We start from the raw sequence: 8551 nt of genomic DNA, 5'->3' as shown, positions 1-8551 counted from the left end.
CACTATCCATAAGTGTCATGAATGTTGTCGGCGCATTGGTTAACCCAAAGGGCATCATCGAGAACTCATAGTGTCCAAACCTTGTTCGGAATGCAGTTTTGGGTATATCAGCAAGTCGAATACGGACTTGGTGATAACCTGATCGCAAGTCTATTTTCGTAAAAATGCGAGCATGAGTGAGTTTGTCGAACAAATCATCCACTCGTGGCAATGGGTACTTGTTCTTAACCGTAACCGCATTTAAGCCACGGTAGTCTACTCACATGCACATACTACTGTCTTTTTTCTTCACTAATAGGATAGGAGAAGCCCATGGTGAAGAACTGGGTTGGATAAACCCTTTGCTAAGGTAGTCAGCAAGCCGACGTTCCACTTCAGCAGCTTCAGAGTAACTCATACGGTAGGGAGGTTTACTGACAACTTTACTGCTTGCAACCACATCGATGCTATGTTGCACCAATCGTGTCGGCGGTAATCCTGGTGGAAAATCATTAGGAAAAACATCTTAAAATTCCTTCAATAATTTTTGTAACGCACTATCAACATTTACTTGTTTGGAAGTAGCCATTGGTGGAAGAGATGAGAGATAAGAATGCAGCGTTGAGGAATGTTCAACAGATTCAATGTTAGAGAGAAAATGAGACAATGAGTAACACAAGAAAACTTGATCTATTTCATTATCAGAAATGAGCTACATAAGCTCAACTATACATATCAATGGTAAAGAAGGTACATCCTTCCCTCCTAACAACAACACATGTGCGCCATGGGTTCGAAAATCAAGCTGTTGTGCTCATAGCTACACTTCAGTGATGGTCCTAGGCTATGCAACCATTCCCTACCAAGGACCATGTCTACCCTCTCCATATTCAGAACCTGAAAATCCAAGGATGTGGAGTAACCTTGTACTTCCAATGGAACAACTCGGACTTGAGTATCCCAGATTTTGGTATCATGTCCATGCATCATTGCTACCTTGTAGCGGTGGGTACTTGGAGTTTGAGGGAATTTGAGTTTTTTCACCAATCCATAATTGATAAAATTGTGAGTAGCACCGTCATCTACCAAGATGCGCACCTTGTGCCCTTGCAGAGATTCGTGCATATGTACTAACTCATGTGGTCCAAAGGTCTGTTGCCACATGGAAGTTGTGAGACAACATTCATGCACCACCTCGGTGTGTGTTACTTTCACTGTAGAGAATCGTGAGCAAGACTCAAGAGGCAGGAGTTGCACCGTGTGCACTGCTTTCTCCTTGCCATGAGCAACAGATTTCCCCTTGGAACAATCCTTTTGCCATGACATCTTTCTAAACATTGAAAATATAATTTCTCTTTCTTAGCTTTATCAAAGTCCTCAGGAGAGAGAGGACTTCTGGACCCCTTGGGTTTTTTAGATGCTTCTGAATTGGCTACTATAAATTTCCTTTTATTGTGACCATACTATGTGTGTGTATTACCATGTGTATTACCAGGCACGTGATTATTATGTGCTTTCTTTTCATCTGGATCATCGTGAATATGTGCTTTCACTATGGCTTCTTCAAGTGTTTTAGGGTCTTGGCTCTTGATGTGCTTCTTAAGCTCTGGTGTCAGACCTCATATAAATCCCCGTAGTTGCTGAAAGTTATCTAAGCCTTCCAACTTGAGGATAACGTCCCGATAGTGTTCAAGTAATGATGGGTATTGGCGCATGGAACACGTGTCCCAAGCCGTCCAATTCTGATCTGCCTCATTAGTAGGCAAAAATTCTTTACGAAATATAGCTTCAAAAGCTGCCCAACTGTGTGGTATGATATTCTTCTCCTTGAGAGACATCCACCATTTGTAGGCCTTGCCTTCCAGAGTTAAGCTCGTTTGCAGTGCTCTGACTGCATCCGGAGTACGCCGTAAGGCGTGAATTCCATCCCACTTGCTGAGAAAGATATTTACTGCATCCTTATTGTGATCACGGTCTTCTCCCTTAAAAGTCGGTGGTTTGGTGTTTTTCAACAACTCATCCAGCAATGAGAGCGTGCAAAGTATCAACAGTTGGGCCTTCCCCTTGATTAGAAGGGCCTTGCCCCTGTGTAGCAATGTGCTCAGGCATGTGAGTGTCAGCAGGACCCTTGAACTGTTGCTGCATTAATTGGATCACTAACGTGGATAATTTAGTGATGTTTTCATTTAAAGATTCAAAATTTCCTTCCATGAATGATATGCGTGTTTGAAGTGCACAAAATCTTGAACGTCGAGCAATTCATAGGTGTCGTCACCTGCTGTAGCATTGCGGGCACTCTCCGTGAGAGCATCCGGCCGCGAGCCATCATGGACAGGATCATGCGTATTTTGCTCGAAATCAAAAGTCATATTGATATCTGAATCCATGGAGACACCGTGCAGTGAAAGGAATAGTCAAAAAAATACGTGATATTGATGAGAACCGCAAAGGTTAATTAGCCTTGCTAATCGTGGCAAAATCGATATTGTCCAAGTCGAAAGCGATCTCAAATGGCAGCCATGTAGGGAAATCCTTAACCCATTGTAGCCGAACCGAGTATGAGTAGAATTGCTTTCGCTTGCAATCGATTTTGAAAAATAACGTCACTTCTGACTCCCCTTGAGATGCTTTATTAAATCTCTGATTTTCTGCAGATAGTACGCATAAAATTTGGGTGGGTGTATGTACTTGCTGTCCCTATCGGGATGCCTAGCTTCGTCCAAAGCTTCACAAGAGGGAGGAGGGGGGTACCCCATTGTGGGTACCGTCCCTTAGTTGGTGAAAAAAAATCGTGGCCACTAACCCCAATGGTTTTGGCGGCCATTGGGTGTGAAAAAAACATTGCTCACCGGCTATGGCGGCCCGCAGATAGCGCGAGCGGGGATATTTGCTCAGCCTCCCTTCGATGGTGGTCAAGAGCCTTTGTGTCAGGCACGGGAAACACTCAGTGCACCCGTGCGATGCCATCAAGCCCGAGAGGGTGCAATTTCGTGCAGGTCGCTTGTCGGCTGCTTCCCCTTGCAAGAGGTGTTGCCCACACCGTTGTCTTCCTCGTCCTCCTCACAGGGGGGTGAGCTCCATGGCCTCAGTGACCCCGACATGCAAAAGCATGTAAGAATTGTGTGGCTCTCCTCCTCCACGACTATGCATTTTAAAAAAATAGTAACCTTGCTCTTGATACCAATGTTAGACAAGGGGAACTAGAACCTAGGAGTCCACCTCCCAACCACCCCACTATATAGCATGGCTCCCAGCCCTTTGCCCTAGTTGGACTTCCTTTCCACACTGCCTAGCCCGGCTTTGCCCTTGTCTAGTCCGGTCTTGCCGTTGTCCTGACATTGTACACCTTGAGAATTTGTATACTTGAATACATAGAGGTTCTTAATATGGTCTATCAACTATCTAGTATTGGGCTCTTTGTATCTATAGAGGTTATTTTATCTTCATTTATGAACCTGAAACATAAACCATCAAGACTCTCATTGTTTCCTTTGTTTTGATGAACCTTACATTAGGTTTGTTGATTAGAGGAGGTTTCTCCTTTGGCTTTCATCAACTTTTTCTTTCGTTCCTTCTAGCACACACATTTGACTTGATGTATGTAGTGGTTGATATGGATCCACATGAGCTGGATGGCCACTCGCAAAGATCCATAAGCCAAACCTTGAGGTGTGGCACACTATGATATATATGTCTCTTTGTTTGCTCTCAAACCCACTATTGAAGGTGTTGCAAGATACTAAAACCCACTATTTTGGACACGCTAAAAGTTTGGTTGGGAATCCTTTTTAAAAATGACTAGTGTGTCCTATTATTGCTAACGACCTTTTTTCCTAGCTATACCTTACTAAATTTGGAGGTGTGTATCAAAAGTTAAATCAATTTTGGTGAATTGCACTTGAATGAACACTCAAAACAGTTTGAAGACCAAGCAAAAGGAGACGGTTTTCCTTGTGGCCTAGTCTCCAAAGGGTATTTTTGGCCCAAACTTGAAATATAGGATGTACTCAAGTATATCTACTAGCTTAGCAAGTCAGATATCCCCACTATAAAGAATGTCATGTATTGCGATCCATCCATTTTTCATGAGGAATTTGATAACACAAAATTGTTTTCAATGATGAGCTATATCCCTTGGAAACTTTTTGTTCAATTTGGATCTCTTTTGCTTTCCCATAATGTCAACATTTTTTATCAGACTAATTGATTCTATATCTTAGCTTGGATTACACACTTATACTCGTCCAAATTTAGATTCAAAAACACCAATGGATTCTTAGACACTAGGGCTATCTACCATATAAACTACATTTCAAATTGTTGAAAATAATGGATTGCACGATCCAACATTAGTATCGCAATAGGTGACTATGCATTATGTCTAGACACTAGTGATTTAGGTCTTCTATCAAATTGCTATCAACAGTGGAATAGGATCCATGTTTCTCAACATCTAGACTTGAACTCTTAAGCAATTGGTCATACTCTATGTCTAAAAGATATTTCCACAACCTTTTCCTATATGAACCTCTTTTTATGGGTCAAACCCAAGTTCTTTGGTCTATATGGTGGTTTTTGCTCATCTATTTGTTTTTGGCAAATTTTACTTGATTTTTAGGCCTCTTTTGATGACTTGACCTCCTAAATATGTTTCTCTATGCCGACTCTCTCTCTCTCTCTCTCTCTCTCTCTCTCTCTCTCTCTCTCTCTCTCTCTCACGAATTTGTATAAAAATCATATTAAGTACTCACTTTGTTTGCCTAAATGAGAGTGATTCTGCTAATCAAGTTTAGTAGATTATGCATTACTAAGGCCAATTGCCTAATTAAAAATGATATTTATGCTCTTGTTAACCATAATACATCATTAATATTATAATCAAGCATTGTCCTTATGATTAAAAAAGTATTGATGAGCTTAGTTTTAATTAATAAATATTAACTAAGTGGACAAATAAGGTTAAAATTGGATTCTTTATTGCATGCTAAAGAGACATGCATTGTTAGGTACGTAATTTCTTGGCGAGCATTTTTTGGCAAGTGCTTTTTTGGAACCCGCTACGTAGATTCCAAAAAGATTCTCTCTCTCTCTCTCTCTCTCTCTTAGGTGTGTGTATGCTTTGCCGGTGGTTGTATGTGTGTTAAAAAAAGATTCTATTGCCCAAGTGTGGTAGATTGGTTATGCCAGTTCCATCTTGAATAGGGTACGGGGGCACAGGCAAGCGCCAATGACATCCAAGCATGAGATCCTTTGTGGTCAATGTAGCTGAAGATAAATCTCAATCATCGGATGCCGGCTCGAATCGTGCTAGCAGCAGTGTCCATGAACTGGCCCTTGCCATTCCTGATGTTGGGCCCTCTTTTTGATACACGCGATTTTGGAGAATGTGCCTGATATCGACTTGTGCATGCTCAATTGACCCAAGATTTAGGTTGCAACTAGATCTTGAGTATCAGTGTCCATTGTGCATGTCCATGAGTGAAACAATGCAAAACACAAAAATTGCGCCTAGTGCCTTCTTAAAGGTGGTAAATATGGCCTCTTTACCCTAACCTGTCTTGATTTCAACTCTCCTCATCGGATAGATCTCCAAGGTCTCTTGGGATAGTTTCCTACAATGTTTAAACAATCTTCTTCTTCTTCTTCTTCTTCTTCTTCTTCTTCTTCTCTCTCTCTCTCTCTCTCTCTCTCTCTCTCTCTCACACACACACACACACACACACACACACACACACACACACACACACACACACACACACACACACACACACACACACGCACACACACACACACACACATGGAATTTATCTCTTAGCAAACACACTTCGATCAAACATGCATCATTTATAAATCTCTCTCTCTCTCTCTCTCTCTCGCCTCTCTCATGTACACTCATACAAGCACATAAATGCACTCGAATCATTGCACACGTAGTCTTCTAACATCATCATATATGTTGGGCAACAAGCTTAACAACCAACTTGATAAGTGTCTCTCTATTCTGTCACACTTGTGTGCACTCATACACACATGCATACTTATATACAAACACAAAAAATATACCCTGATTAGAGCACATACACTCTTGTCAAACATCATGATATACACCATGCAACAAGATTAGCCATCAATCGGACAATGATACGTGCACAAAAATTGTTCGCAACAAACCAATTTCAACGGTTAACAGTCCATAAGACTTTAGAAAACATTGAATAACATTTAAAGACTGCTATAAAAAAACCACATAGACTAATATTAAAGGTGTTGAAAGTACACATCTTAAAACAACAACTACAATAAGATAGATATGGACCAACACAAAATAGTACAATATGCTCATATGGTGTTATGGACTTATTTCTCAAACACTAGCGAATAAAGGTGAAATCTAGTTGTCCTCATTGCTAGTGTCATTGTTGGCTTTGTTGTTGTCATTGTTGGCTCCATTAGCTTGTCCTTGCACATCAATGTATGTCATCCACACTTCTACCCAACCTCCACATGTCATTCAAAGCCTGCACACACCTATGGGGTGCAAAAACCATGCTCCCCACAAATCATGATTGCATTGTTGGCAAGAGCAGCAACTTGCTCAATATCTACTTTGGTTGGATGTGCATTGAGATCAAGGCCATGCATGGCATTGAATATGGACTTTGTGGCATCGTTGACTGCACAGAAAGCCTCTATCTAGTTGCGTGCTCTCTGTGTTGTGCATAAATCATTCATAGCATACCCATTGTTGAGAATGTAACTAGCATGCACATTGTTGATGGGGTGGGTTGGGGGGGGACATGTTGAGGGCCATTTCCGTGTCGTGCAGGTGGTTCATGCTCATCGCGTTGTCTGTGATTTCCACTTGGCATGGTAAATATGTGAAGGAGAGAAAACTAAAGGATTAGCTTTTGAAAATAGAAACCTAGAGAAACTTGTGAATGAATGAAACTATTGGTTTTCTGGCTATTTATAAAGAACCTCCAATGACTTAACTTCAAAGATCTCTCATACCATGTTCTTTGTAAAGTTTTTAGATAAAATAAAAGTGGAAAAAATCTCACTAAAAGATTAACCACCTTCGATTGACTTGCCTTTAAAAATTAAAACATAGTTACAAAAATTAAAATATAGTGGCAAGCACATAGCAAATATTGCTCATTAAAAACTAAAACATAGTATAAACAACTAGTAAGTTTTGGTGTGCCATTACATAGAGAATAAGTTCATATGGAGTAATCAATACAAAATTGGAATTTAGGTTCCCGGTGGCTACAGTTCTTGTGGCCGTTGTGCTACTAGGGCATGTGCAGGTGGGGATCCCATGGGTAGTGTGGGAAATAGTGGCCGATAGAGCGGTTGAACATTTCTTTGACTACAATTGGAGGTTTACTCGAGGGAGGAGAAGACAGAACAATCGACTCCTGCTGACATCGTAAAGGCGATGGAGGTGGTTGTGACTTTGTTGACCGTGATACCTCGCCCACATGAAGACTCGATCCTAGACCACAAGGAAGTCACTACTGCTGTTGAATACGTGCCAAAAATAATTTGCAATATTGGTCAATGTTGATGCAAATTCATTGTATACGATCGCACTTCATTGCGAAGCCGCCACATCCTGCAAGACAATTCAAAACTGCATCCCCAACCTTTGTGAAGGTACCCAACTCCAGGCCAAAATGGTGCTCCAAGGGCATCTAGTGTCCATGGTAGGTCCATAGTGGCTCTCGGATTGTGTCACTATCAATATCAAACTCATCGTTGTTTGCTACCACATCTCTTGCCTGATGATCATATAATGGAATCATTGGAAGTCCTTCAATTTTACGTGTGAACATGGCCAACAACAAGGTCTTGACCTACAATATGGTTAATGTACAAAACAAAAACACACCAATATTTACCATGAAATTTGTGGAGAAATGGTTAAGAACTTACTGGGATCCGTGAAGTCATCTATCACAGCATGTGTGCGTGACACCACTCATAGAAAGATGGTGAAAATTGCACAAGTGGGCCTCGGTGAAGAGTGCCAAGTGGTCTGCTCGGCACGCCATGGTTACAGTGCCATAAGGTAGTAAAAACTCTACAGCTAGCATGAACACACTGGCAACAAGCTTGGTAACTAATGAATTTGAAAGTTGAACCAAAGCTAAAAGGGCTTAGGGCACTAGCACAGATCTTTCCCAGGCATTAAAACTAAAATTTCTCATCCTAGACATCATACATGTATGATGTCTGGTGGATCTTTTTACACATGTAGAGGATACTTTTTCCACACTGGACTCTTTATCATGCTAACTATAGCTCACATACCAAGTCTTATGAAAATTGGACCACATAAAGACACCATTTGGTCAGAAACTGCTAAGTTGGAGTCCTCAAGCAAAATATGGATTTATCAATAGAAAGAATGCTCCAAACTTTGGGAAACTTGACACAAGGCATGCACATAGCATAAAAATTATACCCCAATGCTCATATATCAATTTTCCAAGAATAGACATCATACTGAATAGAGACTCTATTAGCATTTTGATTATCCAAAATTCATTATCATGTCACATATAGC

Source organism: Adiantum capillus-veneris, chromosome 18, assembly GCF_014529385.1.
Source record: "Adiantum capillus-veneris isolate H3 chromosome 18, ASM1452938v2, whole genome shotgun sequence".
NCBI classification, from domain to species: domain Eukaryota; kingdom Viridiplantae; phylum Streptophyta; class Polypodiopsida; order Polypodiales; family Pteridaceae; genus Adiantum; species Adiantum capillus-veneris.
The sequence above is the reverse complement of the archived record's forward strand: the minus strand, read 5'-3'. Positions refer to the sequence as shown.